At 40.1% G+C, this 27732-nt stretch overlaps 1 protein-coding gene across 1 annotated transcript in view; it reads right to left on the bottom strand.

The window, feature by feature from the left end:
* Positions 1 to 21328, bottom strand: part of DUSP16 (dual specificity phosphatase 16) — a 74859-nt gene extending 53531 nt beyond the window's left edge. Inside the window, exon 1 of the mRNA XM_032473121.1 lies at positions 20638 to 21328. The gene's annotated coding sequence lies outside the window, so the exon portion shown is untranslated. The remainder of the gene's footprint in view (positions 1 to 20637) is intronic.
* Between the last annotated feature and the right edge of the window lie 6404 nt (positions 21329 to 27732).

The raw sequence follows: 27732 nt of genomic DNA, 5'->3' as shown, positions 1-27732 counted from the left end.
AGGATGGGAGTGCTCTAAGACGGGGAGGAGGGAGGATTTCCAGAGGTGACGTCTGGAGGTCAGCGAGGAGGAGGTGGTGGTGAGCCCAGCAGCACACATTCACCCTGGATGCTGTCCTGAGGATGCTACATGGTCTGGACTCACAAACCACCTCTGGCCCAGGGAAGTCTGGCAGGGGGTGGGACTGGCTCCCCAGCTCTCCCCAAGCCACTGGCCAGCAAGCTCTTCCACCAATCCTGGAGGCACTTCTCTTCAACTGGCCCCTAAAGGCTGGCTGCTTCCTGCCAGGAAACACTTAACACAGATTCATCTTCAGGAGAGGACAGGCTGCAGGTCCTCACCGTGGCACTGACTCGGGGGAGGGGGAAGGCAGTTCATCTTCCTTCAGATCCCAGGTGCACACGGTGCCCTCCCCCAGTGCAAACTCATAGAGAAGGGAAGAACTAAAGGGAGTCCCGGCTGCACAGCTCTGACAGTCATCTGATAAGATCACACTGACATTACTTCTGCCCCACAGCATCTCCTGCAAAGTATAAGCAGGAAAGATAAAAGGGGAACTCTTATTATAATTAGTCCATTTTATTGGAAGGCCGATAGTGTAGGCAAAGGCCTAAACTCTCAGCTCTCAGGAGCTGAGCAACCTAAACAGTTGTAGATGGGAGAGGGTTAGCCGTCCTGACCAACGGTCTTCAAGTGTTTTAGTCTACAGACCGCTTCAGAATGACAAAATTGCCTGGTCCACGTCTCCCGAACAATTGTTTCTATGACTACAGTTGCCCCTTGGTAACTGCAGGGATTGGTCCAAGAGCCCCCTACCCCAGACACCAAAATCCTAGGATGCTCACGTCCCTTAAATATAATGACATAGTACAATGAGTAGTCAGCCCTCCGCATCCGTGGGTTTTGCATGTGGAAACTGTACTCATGATCCATTACAAACCCTGTAGGAAACAATGGCCAAGAAAGGTCTACAAAGTGCTACAGCGAGATACGAAGCCTAGATCAGAATTTAGATATGAGACTATTGAAAATAGGTCCACACAAAAACCTGTACACGGATGTTCACAGCAGCAGTATTTATAATGGCCAAAAAGTGCATCAACTGATGAGTGGACGTGCAAGATGTGGTATGCATCTATACGATGGAACCTTACTTAGCTACTAAAAGGAATGGATTTGATGCTCTGAAAACATTACGCTAAGTGAAAGAAGCCAGACACAAAAGGGGGGAGGGGGAGTGACCCCTAATGTGTAAAGGGTTTGTTTTAGGGGTGATAAAAATGTTCTGGAGTTTAGAGTGGTGATGACTGCACAGTTCTGTTGATATACTAAGACCACTGATTTGTATACTTTAAAATGATATATTTTATAGTTGGGAGTTACATCTCAGTTTTTTTTTAAAGCATAAATTTTACAGTATGTGAATCACATCCCAATAAAGTTATTTTTTCAAAAAGACAGAGAAAGGCCAAGGAACTATACCAAATAAAAGGAAACTAAAAAGATCCATGACAAGCAAATGCAGTTTCTGATCCTCAACTAGATCCTGTACAAGAGGGAAAAAATATGCTACAGAGAATCTTGTTGGATTGATTGACAAGACTGGAATACAAATGGCGGACTGAAAGGAGGTATTAAATCCACGCTAGGTTCACTGGAGTTGACAGCTCTACTCGGAGTAGGAGAATGTCCCTGTTCTTCAGAGACCCACTGAAGTGCTTGGGGATGGAAGGCCATGATGTATGCAAGTTATTCTCAAAGGGAAAATTATATCATTTATTCATGTGAAGAGAGAGCAAGTGATAAAGCAAAGGGAACAAACTGTTAACAGTAGGTGCCAATCTTTCATCTTTTCTATAAGTGAAAAATTATTTCCTAACAAAAGTTTAAAATAACTTACACGTACTGTAAGATCCAAAACTTCTACTTTCAATAAATTATCCTATACAAATACTTACCCAAGTATATCTTATGTGAAATATTGCTCACTGAAACATGTTTATAATTATAAAAAGTCAGAAACAATCTCAATGTCAATGATAGATGAGTGAAATATATTACTGTTATCAATGTAGTATTATTTCATATGGCTCCAAAAAGAAAGATATCTATAGGTACCAATAGAGAATGGTTTCCAAAAATATATTTTGTGAAGAAAACAAAAACATAAGAGGGATACAGAAAAATACAGGTTTATCCCTAGCAACAAAAGCAATAAAAAAGAAGCCTAGGGATGTCTTGATTTAGTTAGGAAAGAATTTAAGCCTGTTCTCTCTATTTATTTATGGAGCTAGTTATTTGTATCGACAGATACAAATAATTTTCTCTCTTACAACACTGATGATATGGATTTACTAATAAAAAAAAAAAACCTAATACTGTCTTAGATGCCACTCAAAATAATTCTTTTAATAAACTTTTAAATTCAGATATAACATATATTCCAAAAAGCATACACATCATGAATGTATACCTAAAGAATTTTCACAAAGTTAACACACTCACAAAACTATGGATCCCAATCAAGAAATTGAAGACTTTGGAAGCTGGCCTCTTATACCATCCCATCAACTAATCTCCCTCCCTGAAGATAACCACTAACCTGGCTTCTTACCTATATACTAGTTTTGCTTGTTTTTGAACTCTTTTGTGTCTGAACTCGTCTACTAAACATTATATTTGAGCCCATGTTGCTGTAAGTAGCAGCAGTTTTTCCTGTTCACTGCTCTGTGGTATTTCATTGAATATACAACAATGCATTTCGCCATTCTTCTACTGATGGACCATTTAGGTTGTTTCCAGTTTGGAGTTATTATGACTTATGGTATGAACATTCTTGTACATGCTTTTTGGTGAACGTAAGTACATGTTTCTGTTGGGTATACAACTAGGATTGGATCTGCCGGGTCAGAGGCAAGATGAGTGTAGAGCTTTAACACAACACTACCAACCGTCCACAGCAGTTGTGCTGATTTACAATCCCACCACCAGTGTTTCCGAGCTCTAGATGTTCTGCATCCTTGATGACACTTGATACTTCAAAGTCTTTTTGTTGTAATTTGTTTTTAAGTTTTAGCTCTTCTGGTTGGTGTGTAGTGGTAATTTCACTGTAGTTTTTTTCCCAGCATTCTGTGATGACTACTTTGTTGAGCACGTCTAGAAGTCTTTTTTAACTTTCTGTATTTAGATCAACAACTGACCTATAATTTTTGTGTATGATGTGAGGTAGGGGCCAAAATTAGTTTTTTTCAACATGGATAAGCAACTGATCCAGGATCATTTATTGAAAAGACTTTTCTGTCCACATTGCTGTATAATGAAATGCCATCTTAATCATAAATTAAGTGTCTATGTATATATATGCGCACACAAATATATATACATACAGGACACATATATACACATATACATATATATAAGTTGTGGGTCTGTTTCTGGTCTCTATCCTAGTCCATTGATTTGTTTATTTCACACTGCATATCTAATAGTGTAAATCCTATAATTTTTCCTTCAGTATTATTACCTTGACTATTCTTGCCATTTGTGTTTCCATATAAACTTTAGAATCAGCTTGTGTAATGATTTCAGACAGCTTTCATTAGATTTAGCCTAGGTATTTGATATTTTTAATGCTATTATTCATGTCATCTTTCCTAAAATTTCATTTTCTGGTTATTATTGGCATACAGAAATACAGATTCTCTATATTGACCTGGCATCTAAACTTACTTTTTAAAAAATACCTTTAATTTATAAAAAGTAAACTCACGTGTTTTGGTGTACAGTTCCCATGAGCTTTGATCACATGTATAATGTAACCATCACCACAACCAAGACAGAACACTTCCATCACCCCAGAAAACATCCTCATGCCACTTCTTTGTAAAACACCTTCTCCCCACCCTCAAATCCTGGCAACCACTGACCTGTTCTCCATATCTGTAGTTTTGCCTTTCTAGAATATGACTTAAATTGACTCATACAGTGCATAACATTTTGACTTCTTTTACTCAGCACACTGCCTTTAAGATTCATGCATGTTGTTGCATTTATCAATAGTTTGCTTGAAGGAATTACCATCATTTGTATATTTGTTCACCGGCTGTAGGACATTTGGGTTCTTTCTAGTCCAGGGTGATTATTCATAAAGCTGCATAGCCATTTGTGCACTGGGTTCTGCGTGAACATAAGTCTTCATTTTTCTTAAGTAAATACCTAGCAGTAGGACTGATGAGTCATAAGGTAAGTATACATTTATCTTTATGAGAAACTGCTGAGCTGTTTTCTGGAATAGGTGTACCATTTTGCACTCCCACCAGCAACATGCGAAGTTCCATTTGCTCTGCACCTTCGCCAGAACTTGGTTTCATGTTTAGGAAGTCCCTACTTTTTGTTTGGTAAGAGTTTTTTTGTTTTTTTTTTTTTTAATCTAGAACAGATATTAGATTTTAACAAATGATCTGCCTGAATCTACTGAGATAGTGATTTTTTTCTACTTTTGTACAGTTAATGTGAATTATATTAACTGATTTTTGAACACTATCAAAACATTTTATACATATATTCCCTATTTAATTAGAAAAGTTTACTAACTTGTAACTACACAAATCATGATCAAATCTTGCTACTCTAGTAACAGATAAGAAGGTATATGGATAAATGAAGTCTAGTGATATTCTAAATGCTACCATCTAGCCAAAATTATATGATTGCTTCAGTCACATTTCCTAGCAAATCTTTCCCCATCAAAAACAAAGCAGATTAGAGAAATGGGGACCAAATCACAGTCCTAAAGCCTCATGCACTACTCTAATGTCTAATATGTGGATTCTGAAGCATCCAAAAGGAAAAAAGAACTTTCATTACAAATAATATTTTGTAATAATAGTAACATTATATACTTTTAGAAACCAGGAACAGAAAGTGTAGAGAAATAAGTTACATTTCTCATGAAACATAAATAAGCGAATAATGAAAACATCTGACAGTTTAATGTATTACAAAATTTATGAAATGCTATCATTTGGAGGGGAAATCTTACACCTTTTTGATAATGATGACACTGATGAATTCTGGCCTGCTAATTACTAACCAGAAGTTAGTTTTGTCTTTTCACTCTACCTGTGTTCTGGTGGTTATGTTTTTTTCATAATTAAATGACTAATCTGTGATTAGAGGAATGGTGATGGGGAGCCCCACAAGGCCTAGATAATCTTTTACAATGAAATAATCATAATGTTACCAACTGCATTTTCAATCCTTGGGTTGACTATACAATCCAGATTAAGAATGACATTGGAACAACAAGGTCCCACTGTGTAGCACAGTATTCAATATCTCATAATAAATATAATGGAAAAGAATCTGAAAAAGAATATACATATACACATATGTATAACTGAATCACTTTGCTGTACACCAGAAACTAACACAACACTATAAATTAACCATACATCAATAAAAATAAATAAAACCAGTTTCAAACCAACCAACCAAAAATCAAACCTGTCTTTTTGAAATTTGCTCTAGGAAATATTTTGATAAAAATTTTGCAGTACTAAAAAAAAAAAAAAAAAGAATGGCATAGGATGGCTCTGAACATTTCTCCAGCTTCTCACAACGTAGCTCTATGAAGTTGCCTCAGTCCCCTGCATTATTACCTCCCCCGTCCACACCTGGCTATATTTAGTATTTTGGCAAAAGAAGGGACTAGCACTGTTCCACTGAGACCTGACAATGTGCCAGAAGGCAATGCAAATGCCACAGGTGGCCAAGGACGAAGACAATTGCTGGATCAGACACCCTGACTTCTACTGCAAGCACCACCAACAGCTCACGCTTTCTGAGTCACCGTGCATATTCCTCACCCATTCCTGTGTGGCTTACTGGATTTTGCTTGTTCACCTTATTACCTCATAGAATACTGTTAGCATTAGAGCATTTTAAGTCATACGCCATATGGTGATAACATAACTCCACATAACTAAGGTGAGCTCCCTAAAGACTGTTACTGGTTATCTGTCCGACAGTATAAGATGCAAAAATGTTAAATATCAAGTACTTAAAATTTAAAAGTAATTCTAAGCATATGATATCAGAGTCCATGGTAAACTTCAACAACAACCATTACTTCTTTTAATTACTACTGCTATAAAAGTCATGGGTAGGAAATAATCAGTTGGGTAATATTTCTTTAAACTGGCCTTTAACACAAAAAATATAGCTAGTTTTACAGAAATAAGAATTCACTGAAAATCTGGACTAGTTCTGTTTTCTCTATGTATTTAAAACAACAACAAACACACTGTCCAGCAAACTTTGGCTTCTACTTCCTCATGACTGCAAGTAGGTTGAAAAAACCACCACCACTGTGTACCTGCAGGGCAAGGTACAAGCTCCAGCCCCTGGCCACAGCCCCGCTGAAGGACCTGTCTGAGGCAGCAATGAAAGAACTGACCTCTAGGCCCACGATCTGAAGGTGACATCATACTATAACGAGAAAAATGAGTAAGATTAAAAGTTAACAAACCAAAGATCCATTGGAACTTTGGCGGAGGGCTTCTTACTAACCATCAACGAGATTTCTTAGTCTAGGAGTCAAATGTTACTGAAGTTCCAAGGAAATTTTAGATGCTAAAGGTCAGTCAGTAAAAGGCAATACTCTCCAAACTCAGTATTTTACAGCTGGAAGACACCTCAGTTATCATCTTGTCCATCCCCCTGGTTTTAGAGGAAATGAGGAGGAAGAGGAGGATGAATCTGAGGCCTTAAATCCTCTTTTGGAGTACAAAGCCCTCAATTAAGCAAGCTGGACTGACGACGGCTAGAGATGGGCGAGGCTACTCTGTATAGTTACTAGTCTCTGCTCACTCCATTTCTGGATTCCTCCGTTATATCACACCTGGTCTGTGAGTAGGTCTATGTTGCTAACTCATGTTTTAAAGAGAAAATGGCATCTTACAAGTCAACGACAAAAAATTAAATAACCAACTGAAAAATGGGCAAAGTACTTAAATAGACATTTCTCCAAAGATGATACACAATGGCCAAGTAGATTAAAAGATGCCCATTATTACTAATCATCAGAGAAATGCAAACCAAAACCACAATGAGGCATCACATTGCACCTGTCAGCATAGTCATTATTTAAAATATAATAATAGCAAGTGTTGGCAAGGATGTAGAGAAATTAGAACCTTTGTGCACCATTGGTGGAACTGTGAAATGGTACAACTGCTCTATAAAGTGGTATGGTGGTTCCTCCAACAATTAAAAACAGATCTACCATTTGATCCAAGTATTCCTCTTCTGGGTACTGATCCAACGGAATTGAAAGCAGGGTCTCGAAGAGATATCTGTACACCTACGTTCCCAGCAGCATTATTCACAATAGCCAAAAGCAACCCAAATATCTACCAACAGATGAATAAACAAAATGTGATTACCCAATAATACAATATTATTCAGCTTTAAAAAGGAAGGAATCCTGTCACGTGCTACAACATAGATGGCTCTTGAGGACGTTATGCTAAGTAAAAGAAATCACAAAAAGATAAATGCTATGATTCCACTGCCACACGGTATCTAAAATTGTCAAATTCATGGAAACAGAATGTAGAATGGTGGTTGCCGGAGGCTGGGGGAGGGAGAAAAGGGGCTTTGTTGTTCAGCGGGTACAGAGTTTCAGATGTGCAAGATGTAAAAAGTTCTACAGATCTGTTTCACAACAATGTGAACATACTTAACACTACTGTACATTTAAAAATGGTTAAGATGATAAATTCTACATTGTTTTTAACCATTTTTTTTTAAAAAAGGAAAACAGCAAAAGCTCTCTTACTTTTTCTAGCTGTGTCCCTCCCAACCTTTCATACTGTAAAGGGCGTGAACTGCTCCAGGACACCGTCTTGTCTTCCCAAACTGCCCTACAGCAGCAGCCAGCCAGCACGCAGCTCTGAGGGCAGGCAGGGCGGGTCTGCAACCACAGGTGAGGAGGGGAAATGGTCAGGAGAGGACTTCAGGCAGGCTGACCGCCATTTCTAATTGTGACTTTATCCCTTGGCCTAGGAAAGTGGAGAGACTGGTGTGCTGGACCCCTAGATGAAGAGCCCCCTAGGGCAAAGATTAACAAGTCTTTCAGTGATTTGTTTAAAGCATGAAGAGTAGATAGTCAGTAAAGAGATGCTGGCAACAAATATGAACTCCTTGACGACCAAGGCTGTACTTCTTTGCGTCCCTTCCAATACCTCACTCTTAGAAGTCACTCAGTCACACTTGTTCATGCTGATGACAATGACATGCTGACGACCACTGGCAAAAAGAATGGACCTTTTGTCCAGAAAAGAAGCTACCAGACTCAGAAGTCCAAATGCTTACTTCAACAAATGAATTAAGGTCATTTGTATAATGAAAATCTCCACTGATTTCACAATAACGTTTATTAAAAACTTGTATAAAACTTTTTCCTGGCAAGTGGATGCCATACTGCCTAACACTTGGTACTTGGAAATCCCCTCCCCAAACACTGTTATCTCTTTAAAGTAACATCATGTTAATCACATTCTATAATGAGCCCACCACGGGCAGCATCTAAGATCCTGCCACACGGGTCATTTCTTCGCCAGAAAAAATTGCTTGAGTTCGTCCTTTGGTTGGGACTGTAGACATGAGAAGAAGGGGCTTTCCGCTGTACATGACTTTTATTGTTGGTTATAAAACCAAGAAGCTATAAAATCAAGCTTCCTGAATATTTACATTAACAAGGCTCTTAGTCATTCACATAATGAAAAATGAGAACAACTGCTTTCATTACACAGTCAAAAGGATCTCAGTAGAAGGAAAAGTTTCTGATATTTGGATATTTTCTGGTAATGAAATTAGACGCTGCCCCCCTAAGCTGTTTAAAGCAGCTGTTAAGTACATATACACACACCCATTTTATTCTTAAAAATACATTCCAAATTGCAGATGCCTTTTGGCCCCTTTAAATGCCACAGTTAATAATGTTTATCTCCAGGATCTCCCAAAACTGATAAACCACAATAAATGGCACCAGGATCCTTCTCTAAGATTTTTATTGGATAGAAGATTAATACTTTTTAGGTTAACATTTCAGCAGCCTCTTTTATATGTGGTATAATTGCTTCGTAATTTGTTAGAGCTGGGAATATGATTTCCTACTTGCCATCTATCCAAATTCATATAATCTCAACAGGATTCTATATGAAGAGCCAGAACATCACTCTCTCCGAAACACAAGCAGAATTCCATTTCGTGACACGCGAAACATCAAAGGTTCAGCTTCATTCGAGTGAAGTTCAGTTGCTATGCTGCGCGAAGGGAATCACTTCCCTTTTAGTTGTCCTTTAATTTTATCTAAGGCAAACATATGCAGTGCAAACACTATTAACAAATAAGAACAAATGCCCAACAAGCAAAAGGAGTGTTCTACCAGGCTTTTACCAAGAGCGCTTAAAATGCCTCCTCTGCTGGGACAGATGGCGTTTTCCTAGAACACTGCGCTGAGGTTATTTTGATTATAAACTATACACATATATGTGTATGTTCCTCTATTAAAATAAAAATGCAGTTAGTTTTCCACTGTCGATGGAAGTCTGGGGCTTAAGTGATATCATATTACTTAACTGCCAAAAGGCCAAAAGCTAATTTTAGCTTTACCCTTCTATATCATCAAGATCTTTATTAGAGGTACTGCCCAGCTATCACGATGACTCTAAAACACCATACATTTTAAATTCTCTAACACAATATTCTTGTTTCATGGTTGAGGAAATTGAGACCTAACGGTCCCTATATGAACTCTACAATTAACTGAGACACAGGCCTGTGTCATCCTCCACTAAAATAAGAAAGAAAAGGGAACACGTAAGAAAGAAGGAAACACGTAAAGCAGTCTCGAGACTAAAGAAAAGTCGTGGCAGCCAGCTACTTAGTACTCTTCGTGCTTTCCCCTCTGCACTTCTGTGATAGACACCAGCCACCCTACAGACACGTCTCCCCCTCTAACTTGCTAACACAGTCTCAGTTTTTCCTGGGCAGCAAGCATTGTGCCGAAGCCTAGGAAACAATACACGAAATGCGTTATACCAATCCTGGTACCCAGACCCCTTGGCCAGACACTCATTTGCCCAGTATCTCCCATGAAGCGGGGGCTGCCTTGTGAAACAGTTCAAGCAAATTAGACTTCAGAGAAGATTGGATGGAAGCTTCTGGGATTTTGTTCTCTGTCAGGCAAGCACAGGAGGAGGGATTGCTTGCTCTGTCTACTTCCTCCTTCTTGCCTGGAAAAGGGATGTGATGCCTAGAGCTGAGGCAGCCATTTTGTGACCTGATGGCAGTAAGTGAACATGCAAAAGATGGCAGAGACCCTGGGGCCCTGAGGACACTACTGAGCAACTGAATCAACCCTGAGACCACCCACCTCTGAACGTCTCTGAACTGCATAATAATGAATAGTTTATGGTTTAAGCCTCTGCTCATGGCTTTCTGTCAACTATAGCTGAAAACAGTATTGTATTAAAAAAAATTTTTTTCCTGTGGTCTGCTATGATTTTCCTACCCAGTCACTCCCATTACAAATGTATAGTCTGCTTATACTACATGCAACTAAAAAGTGGCAAGATTCTCTCCTGCACAGGTAACAGAGACCCATTTAATCACTTTATAATTATACTACCTCAGCTATATAACCCTATTAAAATAAATGTCATCAGTAGACAAAACACAGGGGAAAAATATGACTTAGAATCGTGTTTGTTCTTGATTATTGACTTCGATCCTTCCTTCTGCCATCCCAAATCCTTTTTGGAAGTAACTATCACATAAATAAACTGATAAATGATATCTATCTGAACTAAACTCTTCTGTCTCCATTAAACATAACTACCTGTTAGTAAAAAATCAAATATTAAAATTCCATTCTTGAATTTGCAGCCCCAAACCCGGCCCAGTCAATATTTTCAAACAGTGATGCTTATAACCAAAGCTTAGAGACTTACCAGCACTATACCGTGGTCACAGCATTGCTGCTTTCTCAACACGGGTTATAATAATAGAATTTGAATACTGGTAGTACATTAAAAGTTAGACTACTCAATACAGTTATTTTAGTAGTTATTTTAACTGTACTTTGATGGAAATCTTTCAAATATAAGTTCATCTCCACAACTCCAGTTGCACCATCTCTACTTCCCCAGGCCCCATCCTTCCTTTGTCCAGTGCACGGGAGAACTCGGTTCCCCCTCGGTCTTCCTATGCACCCCCTCACCCCAGTGCTCATTTCCATCTCTGTCCACAGCCCAGTCTGCCTGTAGCTGGTCCCATGATCATGAATGTCTATGCCGTTCACTCCTGTTTCACAATTTCTTCTTTCTAACCTCATCTGTCTTCTGTCATCCCTCAGCTTCCTCAGAAAAAAAGGTCAACAACCTCCCTGGGTGGAAGAAACAAACAACGGACGTGAACATCTGTTACATACATATGAGATATATGCAGGCTCGGTGCTTTTTTAGCTTTAAAAAAACCAAAAGAGAACGAATGCTCATTTTTTGTTAAGTTGTGAAGGGCTTTTACAGGCTCCTGCCTTCCGTCCACCGCTCTCTGATGTTACTCGACCTTCCACCATTGCAGACTGCAGATCACAGGGCTCATCCCACCCACTAGCGTGTTTCCTTCTTCCCGACAGATTAATCAGTTACGATGGAGACACTGCTTTATTGATACAGATGTCTATGTGAGACAGCTCTAAAAATACATTAGGACACGGCACTAGTTTATATCAACATTTTCAATGTGTGATCCAGAGACCCCTGGTGGGAGGTCCCTGAGACCTTTTCAGGGAATCCAGTGTCAAAACTATTTTTAGTCCATAGTAATGCAAAGATACCACAGCTTTTTTCACAATAGTGAATCCAGGGAATACATGGTATATGATAATTATCATTCTGACAGCTAATAAAACATATGCTTGTGTATTCTTGTGCTTAGAATGCTCTAAGGGAATAGGTTTAAGTTATTAAATATGCATGTTTCAAAAGCTAACTCAGTGTGTTCTCAGTACTTCTATGTTCCTAGCAGTAACAATCTTTGGTTATATCTGCTATAATCTCCACTACCTTGTTATCAATCCAATGAATTGAGAGTTTAAAGAAAATGAATGTTTTAAATACTGACATGATGAACTCTTTAAAAGCAAACAATTGCTTTCAAATTAGGAATGAAAAAGTCACGGAAGCATCACACAGGGTAAATCATCAGAATGCACCGGTGGGAGCAGCGCACAAGACAGTTGGGAAACAGCTTTGTGTGGCTGACATCGCTGAAGGTCTGCTGAGTGAAAAGTCAGCAAAAGAAATCACAACGATGCCACTTACCAATGAAGCGCTAGCCCCTCCCATTAAATGTTAATACCCAGAAGCTAATACCTCACCTTAAGGATTGTACCTCTGCTTTATAAGCAGACACATCAGTGGACACGGGTGGACTTACTGTTTTGCTTTTATTATTCCAGTATCCACGCCAACTAATCATCGAAGGTCTTCTTTTATGTGAATGCTTGGCAACCAATTTAAGTGCTGCTGAATTACTCCAAGTGTTAAATAACTTTTTGAATTTCATGATTTATCCTGAAACGACCATGTTGGTATCTGCTCTGATGGTGCAGAAGCAGTGGAGGGCTACACGGCCAGCACCTTAGCAGGGGTCCAGGCCAGAGTACAAACTGCACTGGTAATAATTACATTCTTCCCCGCGTATCAATCATTTTTAAAAAGTCAGTTTCACTTAACAATGTCAGTAATAAAACAACACAAGTTATTAACTTTATTAGATCTCACTTTTGAGAACATGGTCGTTTTAATAATATGGGTGATGAAATGGGAGGTGCACAAGAAGCACTTCTCTGTACTTAATACGGTGGCTGCTTTGAGGAAAATCACTTATGCAATGACTTGAGTTGCGAGCTAAACTACACTTTTTCCATGAAATCCCATTTTTGCCAAAAGAATGACAGGCAGACAACTTATAGTTATTTAGATGTAGGTGCTTGGCAGACATTTTCTCTAAAATAAACAAAGTGAGCCTGACTTCAAGGAAAAAACTGACAGTATCTGCTGCTGATGATAAAATCTGAGCTTCCAAGAAAAAAATTAGAATTTTGGAAAACTTGAACTGGACACCAAAATCTTGATTGCATCCCAATTCTTAAAGACTTTTTGGATGAGATTTATGGTCGTGTTAATGAATGTCATTTGTTAAATCATTTTATACACGATTGTATATTTATGAAATATATGAAAATGAAATCACATATAAATCATTTTATATATGTATATGTATAAAATGATTTGTGTAACCTAATGTGTCAACATTTGAAAGATTTGCAGAATTCAGAAAACCATTTATTTTTCAAAAGACCAATGTACGATGTTATAAAATCACACACAGATCAAAGGTCCATCCACAGTGCAAGATGGACCAGTAGATTTGTAAGTTGCAGAGTACAAAAAAATCATTACTATCGTGTCAGATTCAACAATGCAACTAAGCCTTAAGAATCTACCACTTGCTGAGTTTCATTATATCCTATAATATTCACAATTACATGAAAAAGACATAAAAATACTACACCCTTTTTCAACTACGAATCTGTATATAGCCCGTTTTCTTTCATATACTCCAAACAAAACAACGAATCACAACAGACTGAATATAAAAGCAGTTACGAAAATCCAGCTGTCCTCCAGTAAGCAATGCGTTAGAGAGCGGGGCCAAAGATCAAACCATCTCACACACCTCACTGTATTTTTTGTTCTGGAATAGTTTTTTCATAAAGATAAGTTATTTACATTAACTCTTAATGAGTCTGTTGTTTTTAAATGAATAAATATTTTAAATGTTTCTCAGTTTTAATTTCTAATATGTTAAATGCTGACAGATATAGTCCACATAAGAGATCTTGGGGGCCTCGATAATTTTTCAGAATGCAAAAGTGTCCTGACACCAAAATGTTTGAAAACCTCTGGTTTTTAATACCACAAACAAGAGTGCTTCTAAGTATACAGATATAAGAGGAGGGGCACCTGAAAATGAGTCAGAGGATCTCCACTCAGTTCTACCACCACTTCTTAACTTGCTTTGGGATTTGGATAAATTACTTAGTCTCTCTAAGGTCTTAGTTTCCTCATCTATAAAATGGGTAACTCATGTCCTGTTCTGAGGATAAAAGACAAAATATGTGAAAACGATGTATAAACTACAGGTATATGATTATTACAAGATCTCAAAGTTAGGAGTTTTAATCTTGTGACCACATTTCTACAACATTCTCCCTCTTCTTAAAAATTTGTTACTAAAAGCAGAACTTACAGAAAATGCAAATTAGAAATTTCTGATTAGCCATTTAGCTCAAATGTCCAATCGATTTTATTGTAGTAAATGTCTTAATTTTACTGTACTAAATTTCTTTCCCTACAGTTATACTGGTAATGCAGATTTTAACTGAATTATTGTGGATATTTCCAAATACACACAAAAGTACAGGAAACAGTAACAAACCCCAATGTACCCTCAACAATTATCAAAAATTTACCAATATTGTTTTATTTCTCATTTGTCTGTATTTGCACTTATCCTGAAGGTTTTTTAAAAACAAATATTAGGCATCATTTCATTTTGCTTATAAATGCTTCCATATGTATCTTTCACAGATGAGAATTTTTTTAACATAACCACGATACCATTAATATAGATAAAAATTTTATGGTTATAATTCTCAAATATCATCTAACATACACTCCATGTTCTGATTTCCTGAGTGTCTCTAAAAAAAGAGTCTTTGTTACTTTTTAGTTGGTTTATATCATCAAAATATCATTCTTACCAGTTCATTTTCAAGTGAATACAAGATTTTTACCTAAAGCTAGGAAGGAAGAGGAAACAATACCATGTTTTATATATGGTATTATTTCTACATGGTCAGGTCGGCCACAGGCCAGGCAGGCTGGAGCTCAGGTCAGGGTCCAGCTTCTAGAGGGAGGGTACCCCCAAAAAAGCCAGATGCCCAAGGCTGGAGGGGAACCCCTGCAGGTTTCAACTCAAAGCTCAAAAAACAGTGCTCTAAGCTAGAGACAGAATGGAATCACAATCAAAAGCAACAGTTTGTGAGAATGCAATTTACACAGCAAACATTTGTCAAAAGCCAACTCTACCAGGCACTATCCTAGAAAATGAGTTGTATTTTTTTTAAATTATACAGCAAAACAAGAAGCAGCATATATTTCTCTACAGGTGACTTTCTCCGTTAATTTTAAGGGCGAGAATGAAGATATTTAATATTATTTACCTTGCCATAGACCATTACAATTTACAGTGCATCTTTATAAACTGCAGTTTGGCCTACCCCTATCCCAGACATTAACACAAACCTGAATTCTACTGTCCTTCCCAAGTATTTTTGACAAGTACACGCTACACTAGCTTTTATTACACACATTACAGATCTCTAGCATTTACGCCTACAATTATTTTCTAAATGGACTATTTAGTTTAGAAGGAAATCAAGGGAAAGCTAAAGAATCTCCCACCTCCTCTGAAAATTGTTTCCTCTTTCAGAGGCTTGTCCCAAGTATGTCAGAATGTATTGTAGATGAAAACTGGTTACGTGCATAGAGAAAAATTTTCAAGAGATGTAGTTCTATAGGCCCTCACACTTAATACAAATCCATTCTGGAATCTTTTACCTCAATTTCACCTATACATTTTTCTAAGTTTAAAACTTCAAAAAAAAAAAGTGGAGAAGGAGAGAACACATTTCTTCAAGAATGCTTAAGAAGTACTTCCTAAATGTGTCCAAAAACATGAAATAGTCACTAAGAAATTTTTAGCAGATACTGTAAAGGACATCTCAACAACAACAAAAACTGGCAGTTGGATAACTACACTGAGAATCCAGACTTCCCTGTTTCAGAACCGACACTTTTGCATCAGGTTCCTACTATTTGTAGAGAAACAGTAAAAATCCTAAGTTTAAGATAGCATTCTGAGTAAGACCACTAACTCCCCTGCCAATCTGTAAGGAGACATCATTAAGTCCCCAGAGCACAAGGTAGCCCCGCTGGACACTCTGATTCCTGCACCACGTGGACAGGATCTGAAGGGATGTCACCTTTTACCCGCTTCCTTACACTTTCGATACATCTTTCATTTTGTGTGCTTTCATGTGAGGCACCATCCAAACAGATGGTCCTCGGAGTTTAGCTTCACTCTGTACCACTGCTGTGACAACCGTACCTAACGGAGAATGGAACCTAAGGACACAGCCCGATCCATCACAACTCTAAGTAAACTGTAAACAATGGCACAAACCTCACTGAAAAAAACATGAAGTTCTTAGCAAACAGCAGCAAAAAAATCATATATAAATTGTGAACAAGGAGATAAAAACTCAAAGTTCGCATGCTTCAATCTACAAAATACTATGTAGGCTTCTTTTTAAAAGCTGGTTAAAGATGAAGTTAATGTGTAGACTGCTATTCAAATCGGTATGGATGGCAAATAAATATTAAAAAGTTAAATCACTAACAGTCTTCATCAGGATATCACAGGCAAAATAGGTTATTCACAGAATAAGTGGGACTGTAACTCGCACCTATAACTTCCTAGACCCCAGTCACTATCTTCACAAGACATGACAACCTGACATCAGATTTTCCATGTAGTGTTTACTTGTTTATTGTCCTTCTGTCTTCTGCTACTAGAATGCAAATTCCAAAAAGGCAAAACCCTCATCTTATTTTCCACTGTATGCCCAGGTGGAGAACAGGGTCTAGTACATAGAGGCTCCAAATAAATTTGCTCAATGAAAAGATGGATGAATGGCCTCTCCATTTGACCTCCCCTACTTCCTTTCCTCCATATACATGTTAAGCATCCTTCCAGGCCAAGGTCAAATTCTATTATCTCTATGAAGATTACCTCCCCAAATCCTCCAATCTCTTCCTCCTTCAATACCAAGAATGTGGCACTTCCCAGCTGTCTGATAATTGTTTCTCTTTGCACATGTAAATGGCTCCCTTAAAATTCTTATAATCCTCATTATGTTGCGGACCCCTGTCCCTCACTTTTGGTAGCCACCTCAGGACCTGTAAATAGTATACTATTAATAAATGTTCTGCTTGACTGATTCATACCTACAGTTAATCCAGCAATCAATTGAGTTAATAGTTTCAACTTTTCATAACCTTTCACTTCCTTTCCAATAACGCGACTGAAATTGCAGTGGGTCCCTCTTCCTTTTAAATTTACCTTTGGCAATTTCAAGTTTTACTTTTTTATATACATAATTATAACTTATGCTCATTTTATCCTTTATCCATCCCCATCCCTCAAGATTTTTATATGTAATTAAAAAAAATCTTGCAACTTTTCAACTTTGCAGCTATAATGAGGTATTTAACCCCAATCCAGAGGGAGAAGTTTCATCACTCTCTTCTTATTGCTAAGGTATTGGAGGTTATTTTTCCTTTTTATGCCTCTTTCCTTTCATGTCAAGATATATCCCATTTCCTTCTTTACTGATCATAGCCCTGGCAAATTTTTATTATGTCTTTGTACCTGTCCTTGGTAATCTGACTTAGATCCTTCTTTTTGAGCAAATCCTGTTTCCTCCAGTCATTTATTTGATTAAATTTCAAACTCCATTTCTCAGTCAGTTTGCATACGGGACTGGCCTCTCCTTAAGGCCTGAGCCTGCTTATTCAAATCTAGCCAATCTTTATGAACCTCATCCCTTCATAAAGGGACCAAGGGTCATCTGGGACAAATGAAATGTACAACAATATCAGATTATCCTCAACACAAGAAAATCAGAAAAAACTTAACATCTGGCTTTGGAATATAGCATATGTGGCTTTAGGCAAGATTTACTTTCTTAATTATGTTTTTGCTTAAGCCATCATTAGTAACATTTTCTTTTATGATGGTAGGTATCTGTCTCAATTTTAAATTTTGATGCAGTTAATTTTTTTTAAACAAGTCAATCAAGTATCAACTGCGGTTTTTCCTATGAAGCCCTTTTAACTAGCTTTTCAATCTGTTGAAAATTGTCATAAAATCTGGTTTCTGTTTCCCTTGATTTATTCCCTCCGTTCTTGGGCTTCTGATCCAAATCAGCTTACCCTGTATTAGTCCACTGCTTTAATTTAAAGTACCATTTGCTTGAGAAACACAAAGCATTTTAAAAACATTAAACATCCAGTGAAATTTTTAGTCCAAATAACACAAGATAGAAAACTCTGCTTTTTTTTGGATACTCCAGGAAAAGTTGGGTTTCTAAGATAAATTACGCTGGTTAATTCCATCCAATTATATTTAGTATGCTATTATGATTGGTTGAAGAATAGAAAAACATTAATATTGGACAGCTATGTAAATCAGCTTCATCAACATATAATCCCAGGGGCCCTTAAACTCGATGGAATTAAATTCCCAACACAGGCGTCTATAGGAAAGAGCATTAAGCAAACTCACACATCAGCCCTGGCCTTTCTCCTGACCGCAGCCTAAACTCTAACCATCTCACACTAGATCTCAGACTCACTTCAACAAGTAGTTTCTACTGTGTAAGAGAAAGAAAAAGAACTGGGTTAACAGGATCTTCTCTTCTGCCCCCCCTTTCAGTTACTCCCATTAAGCTTTTGGCCAAAGAGATCCTTCATCCTCAGTTTCACATGACTATTTTCACTTTACAGGTATTCAATTATTGTACATCCAAATGCAGGTTTATAGTGCTTGAACCTGCTTTTCCCCCCATGTTATTTATTCATTATATTACCAGTAGAATTAAGAATTAAGAATAAACTCGTTTTTAATTTTCCCCCCAAGTGGAACTGCAGTAAGTGCAAATTATTGTACCTAAATACCAACTTCTTGGCTGGGATCTTTTAGCCCAAGTTTTTACATAAAATGTTAAATGTTAAACCCCCTCCCCGATTTTTTTTTTTAACAACAAGCTTTCACACAGTCCTCAAACTCAGTAAATCCCACAACTTTATTAAAAAAAACAAAAACAAAAACAGCCTTTCACAGTGCCTAGTCATATTTTGACTAAACTGCTTATACCAAGCCACAAATTCTTAATTTTTTAATTTACCTTCTCCAGTCAGCTGCCTTCACCAAATACAGATTTCCACAAGTCTCAATTAACTACAGCCTCCCAAGCTGTTTGTCCACCCATACACATGATTGTCAAGGAAAAGTAAATAATTCACAAGTGACTAACTCAATTGGTAAGAATTCTTTCCTTCTTTTAAAAATTTACCTTACCTTCAAAAATCTCTTTTCTTGATGGAGTTCGGAATAGTATAAATCTTTTGAGGAAACAGTTGTCACTTTTGTGCACTCAAAAGATGACTGGCTTAAAGAGGCATTTTCCTGACAGTCTAAGTTCCCCAAATACTAGACATAAGGTCTTTCAAAGATGGTAAATTTCACACACACACACACACCCAGAAAGAAAGGAAAGAAAAGTACCTGGTCATTTTCTAAACAGGTTTGATAGGTTTGGTTCCCTTGTAAGAGCAGAGTATTTACTTATAATCTTTTAAAGCAGAAGTGGCAGCCAGAGCACTGGGTAAATAACTTCAGAGTTTTAAAAACCCTGCATCTTAACTCACTTCCCCTTGATTCAAGGGGACGGCACTGCAAACCCCACGGCAAATGAGATTATGTAACAGGTTTTTCCTCAGCACTTTACTCATCACAGGCTGGTTGGAGGTGTGCTTTCTCCAAACGACTCGAAGCACCTGGGACTAAACTCTTTGCAGCTGACGTCTGATAAACTTCTTTAGGATTTTGCAGTACCCATTCATTTTAAGACCTACTTATATTTCCTCAAGTTAATTACCCAGTTGTCGCTGATGCTGTTGTTTTAAGAAAATAAACCCAGCAGCACCTGAAAACTTCAGTTTTGCACCAGTATTTTCCTCCCTGGAGTCTCATGGCGTGAAACCACACAGGATACACCGACCCTCGGTGGTCTCCCTGGGCTTTTTCCTTTCTCACGTTTTACGGCTGGTGTAAATAAAGCAGTTCCCGGCGCACCAGGCCCCCCGGCCCCCGGTCTCGGGGGTCTCAGGATGAAAACTGAGTTGGTTTGGTAAAAAAGCAGCCCCGTCACCACCCAGGTGGCCCCGCTGCTTACACCAAAGGCGAAGCGGGGATAATGGGAACCGTCAGGCCGGGGCCCCACTTGGCAGGCGTGTTGTGTAACAGTCGCGCCTGTAAGTGAGCAGCTTCGCCCGTGAAGGGACCGCGTCCCGCGGCGGCGGCGGCGGCGGCTCCTGGCGGCGGAACTCGGCAGCCCGGCCCGCTCGGCCCGAGCCCCCGCGCCGGCCGCCGCCCCCTCCCCGCGCGGGCCGGCCCCCCGCCGGGCCTCCCCCCGCCCCCGCTTCCCACGCGCGCGCTGCTCCGGGCCGCGGTCGCCCCTACCCCGCCCGCCGACCGGGGCCCGGCCGCCGGGAGGGCAGCGCCGGCGGGGCGCGCAGCGGAGCGTCCATGCTGCCGGCGCGGCGGGCGCCCGGCCCCGCGCCCTCCCGCCCCACCGTCCGCGCGACCACTTACTCTGGGGGCCGCCGACCTCCCGGCTGCCTCCGGGGAGGGGGGAAACGAAAGTTGTCACGGCGTCTCCCCGCGGGGCCCCCTCGCCTCCGGGACCTGCGAGGCGCCGCGGCGGAGCCGGGAGGGCGGCCGCGCTCCCGCTCGCGTCCGTCCCGTCGCGCTCTCCTCCTCCTCTTCTTTTCACTATATTATCTTCTCCTGCTCCGAGGGGCGGGTGGGGGCGGGAAGGCTTAGGGAGCGAGGAGACGTTTGCAACTTTTCTTCACTCTTTCTCTTCCACCCCCCCACCCCCGATCAGCCCTGAAAAAAGTCTGTTGAAAGGGGCGAGGAACCTGGGGAGGTGGAGGTGGGGGGCGGAGGGGGGAGGGAGAGGTGATGAGAGTCGTTTGAAAACTGATGAGAGCCCCCCCAAACCGGGATACCCAGAAAGAGGGGGAAAGGCGGGGGGGTGTGGGGGGTTGGGGGGAAAGAGAAAGAGTCGCTGGTCAGGAAACTTCAAGCGCGGATGAGGTCATTGGTTTAAAAATAAAGAGATGGCGTCACTTGAAACCAATCCCAGTGAATGAACTCAGCGGAGCCCCGGGGAAAGGAGGAGACAGGCGAGGGCAGGGCGGTGGGCGCCGGGCGGGGCTGCGCGCCCGCCCGAGCCCGGAGCGCGACTCGGCGCCTGGTCGCGGCCGCTCGGGGAGGGGTCGGGTCACGTTCCGTTCCGGGGCTCGGCGGCTCCGGGGCAGGTTCCGCGGGCGCCGCTGGGAGGAGCCGGGCGGCCCGGGGAGGCGGCCCCGCGGCCTCCTCCTTCCGCGCCCGCGCGCCGGCCATCCCCGGGGCCCCCGATCCCCGACCCCCGGGCCGGGCCGCGCGCCTTTAGCGCTGCGCCCCAACAGGTATTTCAGGGTCCCCTCGCCCTCCCAGCGAGGCGCAGAGCGTTTTCCTCCTGCTTGGGCTGTTTCCAGCTGCCTCCCCAGCGCGAAGAAACGCAAACAATGATTTGAGAGAATTACAATCGCTCTTTAAAAAGTGACGAATCCAAAATGCAGGGCACAGCTGTCTCTTAGGAAAAAGAAGTTGCAGGTACTTTTGGAAAAATCGCACTCAGGTGGTCAGGCACTCAGCTCTCTCTGGATTTGTCCTTGAAAGCCCCACCTGAACGCTCCTAACATTCATTAATTTACTTTGCTTCTATTTACTTGTTATTTCTATTATAAGTGTAGTGAGTATGAGCAACCTAAAACGCTCTGTAAAAGTGTGCTCTACATCGGGCAGCACAGAATCATCTTTAAATCAGACCACAGGTTCACCGCTTCTTGAGAGGTGCTAGACCCTATGGATTTAACTTCCCATGCTTTGTGCGTTTTTCATTTGGATTAATTAAAATAGCTTTGTATTGAAACTACATTACACACTTTGGGAAACTGGAGACCTGAGGTGGTGACAAACCAGGACTTGGAATCACTGAATAGGACAATCGGTGCTTTATTCTAGTGTTCTTTGAGCATTTGAGCATGAAGCTGCTTCTACTGAGAAGTACTCACGTGGATACCACATAACAAAGATGTGATTAATGACGGAAAAGCACACTGCGAGTGGACTGCTCCATGAGCCAGAATCTGTGTATAGGAATAGTCTAGCTCCTAAAATATTCCATTTGCAACGTAATGGATTTGGGACATTGGTCCCTAAAGGCATCTTTGTTGGGGAATGTCCGGTTGGATATTGCTTTTTTTTTTAATTGGCAAAAGAATTGTGAAGTAGGTCGGGGGGGTAATTTAGAAAAATTAAACATCTTCATACTCCTTTTATGTCTTTAAATCCTGCAGATAAAGTGCATTCGTTATTATAATTTTATTAGGGTTAGTATTAGGATAAACCCCTGGGAACTTCCAGCCCATCTTTTAGAGGAGGAAAAGGAGCCCATCGGGAGATGGGAGAGAGCCGAGCACTTCAGGCAGTAAACGAAGCCTGAAGGCCATAGATGCAAAGTCGATGTTCGGCCTCTGCCTTTGACCTCTTAAAGACTGTTCAGAGAGGAAGCAATCTCTCCCGCTCGCCCTGTCCTCTGGTGGCCGGAAGGTGTTACTGCAGCTCCAATGGGATTACTACCTGTGCTCTCCAGGTAAACCTCTATAAATCCACTAACCAGAGACCTGCTGTTTTTCCAGCAGTTTCAAAGGCGTAGTTGGACAGGATCTGCATCTCCAGTCTGCTTAGTTGGAGGAGTTGGGATTTGGAGGAAGGCAGGAAAAGAGAGAATCTTTGTCCTAGAGGTGGAGAGCATGGATCTTGCCTGGATGAAAGACATGGCAAGAATTTATGGAGTACTCTTTATACGCTGCAGCCCCAGTCGCCTTACTCTGACACATCTTGAAACCTGTCTCTCCTTTCTTTATTTATACAATTAAATTGGAGTGCCGTTCTTGTGTGTGGTGCTGTGATCGCTATTACCCAGCCTCCTAGTGTGTATCATCTAACTAGGGAAACATGACATCTATTAAAACTAATTAAAAACTAAATTAATGATTGAGTAGCATACAATATTGTTTAAGAGTTCAGTGGAAGTACGGAGATTCCTTAAAAAAAACTAAAAATAGAGTTACCATGTGATCTAGCAATCCCACTCTTGGGCATATATCCAGACAGAATTCTAATTTGGAAAGATACCTGCACCCCAATGTTCACAGCAGCACTACTTACAATAGCCAAACCATGGAAGCAACCTAAGTGTCCATCCACAGATGACTGGATAAAGATGTGGTGTATACACACACACACACACACACACACACACACACACAATGAGATACTACTCAGCCACAAAAAGAATGAAATAATGCCATTTGCAGCAACACGGATGGACCTAGAGATTATCATACTAAGTAAGTCAGAAAGAGAAAGAAAAATACCACATGATATCACTTATATGTGGAATCTTTTAAAAAATGACATAAATGAACTTATTTACAAAACAGAAACAGACTCATGGACACAGAAGACAAACTTATGATTATGGTTGGGGGGAAGGGGACAGGGAAGGATAAATTAGGAGTTTTGGATTAGCAGATACAAACTACTATATATAAAATAGATAATCAACAAGTTCCTAGGGTATAGTACAGGGAACTATATTCAATATCTTGTAATAAACTATAATGGGATAGAATATTAAAAAATATATAAATATATAGCTGAAACACTATGCTGTCACCAGAAACTAACACAACATTATAAATCAACAATACTTCAATTAAAAAAAAAAAGAGCCCAGTGGAGAAAAGCAGCGATGTAAGCTGAGGTTGTCAGGGAAGGCATCATCTGAAGAGCCTTGACCTCATCCTCAGAGGACAGTTAAGTTTAGTTTGGGATAAAGAGGGCTCAGTGGAAGGACTCTTCTAGAGGGAAAATGGCAGAAGCAAAGACCTGGAGAGGGAATGAGTAAGGGGTATTTAGGTGAGGGATGGGTAGACCCTTCGAATAGTAGTAGAGATTGCTGTGTAGCAGTTAAGAATTAGGCTAAATTTAGAGGCACATTACAGAGGCACATGAATATTAGGATAAATAGCTTGTTACTAGTCCAGCAAGTAAACATTGAAAAGTTGACTTCACTAAGGAGTACATTTCTGCATTATGCTGTACACCAGAAATTGACACAACGTTGTAAACTGACTATACTTCAATAAAATATATATATATAAATAAAAAAATAATATATATATAAAGAGTACATCTCTCCTTGTTCTGCTAAACGAGCTTCTATATATGCTAACAACAAACAGGAACAAATTTAAGACATTACCATTTACAATTTCGCCAAAGAATATGAAACATTTAGGTTTAAATCTAACAAACCATGAATGAGATCTGTATGCTGAAAATTATAAAATGCTGATGAAAGAAATTTTAAAAGACCTAAATAATTGGAGTGACTTACTATATTCATGGATTGGAGGACCCAATATGGTAAGTATGTCAGTTTTTCCCAAAGTGATTTATAGATTTAACACAATTCCTATCAGCATCCCAGCAAGGTTTTTTTTGGGTAGGCGTAGGCAAGCTTAACCTAAAACTGCTTCCAGCATGTTTAAAGGGATGAGTGAGTGCTGGATTCCCCAAAGGGAGGCAAAGAGCTTATGTACTCAGGACACCAGCAAAGCAGGAGCTCCAGGGTCTTAACAATCAGCTAATCCAGAAAGGAGTTCTTTTTGTTTCAGTACACGGAAGTGTATGGTTGAGCATTTGTTTTGGGTTGGAGTTAACATGAGGAAGGAGCACATTTTTTAGCTGGAATTTGAGATCGAGGAGGAGTACCATCATCTTTAGTGCTTAGATGCTCTCAAGGTTTTAATCTGTCCCTGGCTCTGGGAATATAGTTATAAATAAGAGAGGCAAGGCCCCTTCCCTCATGGAACTAACACTCTAGTGGGGAGAGAAGACAAAAACAACAGGCAGGGCTGTGACAGGATCAACTCTACAGGGGAAAAACTGGGGGTTGCGATAGTGCATGATTGAAGGAGGGGGTGAAGGTGGTCGGGGGAAGCATTCGTGAGGAGGGGGACGTTTGAACTGAGGCCTGAAGGATGGTAACTAAGGACATGGTCTGGGCAGAGGCAACAGGTCACTCTGAGACTGTTCAGCAGAAACAAGGTCACTTGTAGGGAGCCGGTGTGTTCTCAGAGCAAAAGGGACGCCCCTGGGGCTCAAAAGTGCAAAACTTCACCTTTAAAAGTACAACAATAGCAGACAGGAACCAGACTCTGCAGGACTTTATCATGCATGGTAAGGCGTTTACATTCTACTCTGAAAGACGTAAGCAGGTTAGCACATGACCTGGTTTATGAAGAAGGTATTTGCAAATAAGCATAGTAATTTAGTTTTTGAAAAGAGAGTTTTAATAATATTCTATAAATATTTATTTAATTTAGCAGCTCCCTTTTCCAATGGGAAAGGAAGCATTTTTGATAATTTTGTCTCCAGGGATCCCTTTGATGTCCCCAAATCAAATGTTCTTTGCCTAAATTCATGGATTCCTAGGGAGTACATGGGTGGGCTTCAGAGGGTCTAGGAACCCCCCCAAATTTTGTGCATATATGCTTCCGTGTGTTTTTCTGTGAGTGAGTCCCTGGCTTTCAACAGATTTTCAAAGGATCTTATCAACCCACACACGAAACGAGTAAGACCTACTTTACCTGTAAGTCTCGGCTGTGTTTTTTGGATGGTAATTGCTGCTTTTGTCCCAGGGCCCAAGGCAATGTACAAACGAATCGGCAGTTCTAGGAAGGAAGCAAATTCTGCTGCGAAGAGGTGACACGATGTTGGAAGAAAGCGCTATTTGTGGTAGAGGAGGGAATTTTCCAAAAGTTTGCCTCTGAAGGAAGCTCCTGGAAGAAAATTGTACCTGTGTGCTATGAAAGCTAGAAGATACCTAAGACATTACCTAGTACTACCCCCCTCACTTTACATATAAGAAAGCGAAGGTCCAGAGAGGGTAAGTGACTTGCCCAAGAATGCACAGCTAGTTAAGTTAAACTGGGATTAGAAGCATGTCTCTCATCTTTCAGCCCAGTGCTCTGTGCTCCTCTCTGGAGGGTTTACAAATAAATTGGACCAAGTATACTGCTTAAAAGTCTAATGGGAATCAAGTGTTCAATTTCATTCAATTAAATCAAACAAATACATGCTCATTCTTAAGGAAATGGAACGAAGGAAGTGAAGGGCTTCAAAAAACATATAATCCCAGCTATGAGAGATGAAAAACCTCAATGTCAAATTAAGACGGGCAACCAAGAGAGACTAAATAGCAACAACCCTGTAATCAGTGTATATCTGATCTTCGTGTTGCAAATACGTAAACAGACATAATAAGTTACAAAAACTAGTTGATTTTTTCCACTTATCAATTTGGCAAAGAATTTGAAAATAAACTAGTATCACCATGTTAAGTCAAATACAGAAACAATCATTTATTTTGTACATGGTATGTACTGGGTGTTTAACTCTCGTAACAACTCAGAGTTAGGTCCTATCGCTATCTTTCCTATCTGCAGTGGAGGAAATTGAGGCTGAGACAGGTTAAGGAGTTGGATCAGAGACACAGAGTTAAGAAATCGCAAGTTAGAATTCAGCCCAAGTTTCCTCCCAGGAGGTTCTGTTGAGAAGATAAAGAAAATTCTACTGCAAGCAATGCCGCTGTCTTAGAATGCATGTCTGTGATTGCTGGTCAGACTCACTCAGACATGTGCTCCAGGAGCTGGGAAAAATGAGAGCTGTCTCAGCTGGGGCAAAACAGTCAGCTGTCAGCCCGAGCCCTGCCACACTGGTTACGTGACTTGAGGGAAACTTAGTTTCCTCATCTGCAAAATGCAGGCCATTAATGCCAACTGGCCAGAGCTATCGTGAGGTTTCAGTGAATATCAAGTAAAGCACCAAATATAGGGAAAATTCCACATGGTAAATACTCACTACATACTGATTCCTTCCTTGTTAGGAAAGGCTGTATGCAGATCAGACTTATGTCTTGAACAATAGATTAAAGGGATATTAAAACAGAAGGGGAAGCTCATTCCAGAAAGGGAAAACACACAGTTGGAGACACAGCAGGGAATAAGTATTTAAAATAGTTTAACTGAAGCAGAACACTTGTATTCAACAGTATATAATAAGCCTGGAAAGCATTTTGGGGCCAGATTACACAGGATCTCAGCCAAAAAAATTAGCTTTCATATTATAAGTAGCAGGGAATGATCAATGATTTAGTTCCTTTTTAAGAAATTATGCTTTATTGGCCCTATTTTCTATTATAAAGCAATACATGTCCATCACTGAAAGTCTGTAAATTACAGAAAAGTGTAAAGAGAATATAAATCACCTTATTCGATGGTTACCCTTGGGAGAGAGAGACAAGTTTTTTATTGTTATATCCTTTGGTGGTATTTTGATTCAGTTTTTCTTTTAACATGTACAATTGTTGTTTTACTACTAGTAATGAAGTTTATAAATATATGGAAACTCTGAGCCGATTTACTTAGCTTTTTATGCAAAGATTTACCTCGAAAAAATGGAATTGCGTATTTGGAATGGTCAGATGACCAGTGAGAGCTCCCCAGT

This window comes from Camelus ferus, chromosome 34, assembly GCF_009834535.1.
Source record: "Camelus ferus isolate YT-003-E chromosome 34, BCGSAC_Cfer_1.0, whole genome shotgun sequence".
In the NCBI taxonomy this organism is placed as follows: Eukaryota; Metazoa; Chordata; class Mammalia; order Artiodactyla; family Camelidae; genus Camelus; species Camelus ferus.
Note: the sequence above shows the minus strand (reverse complement) of the source record. Positions and strands in the feature narration are given on the sequence as shown.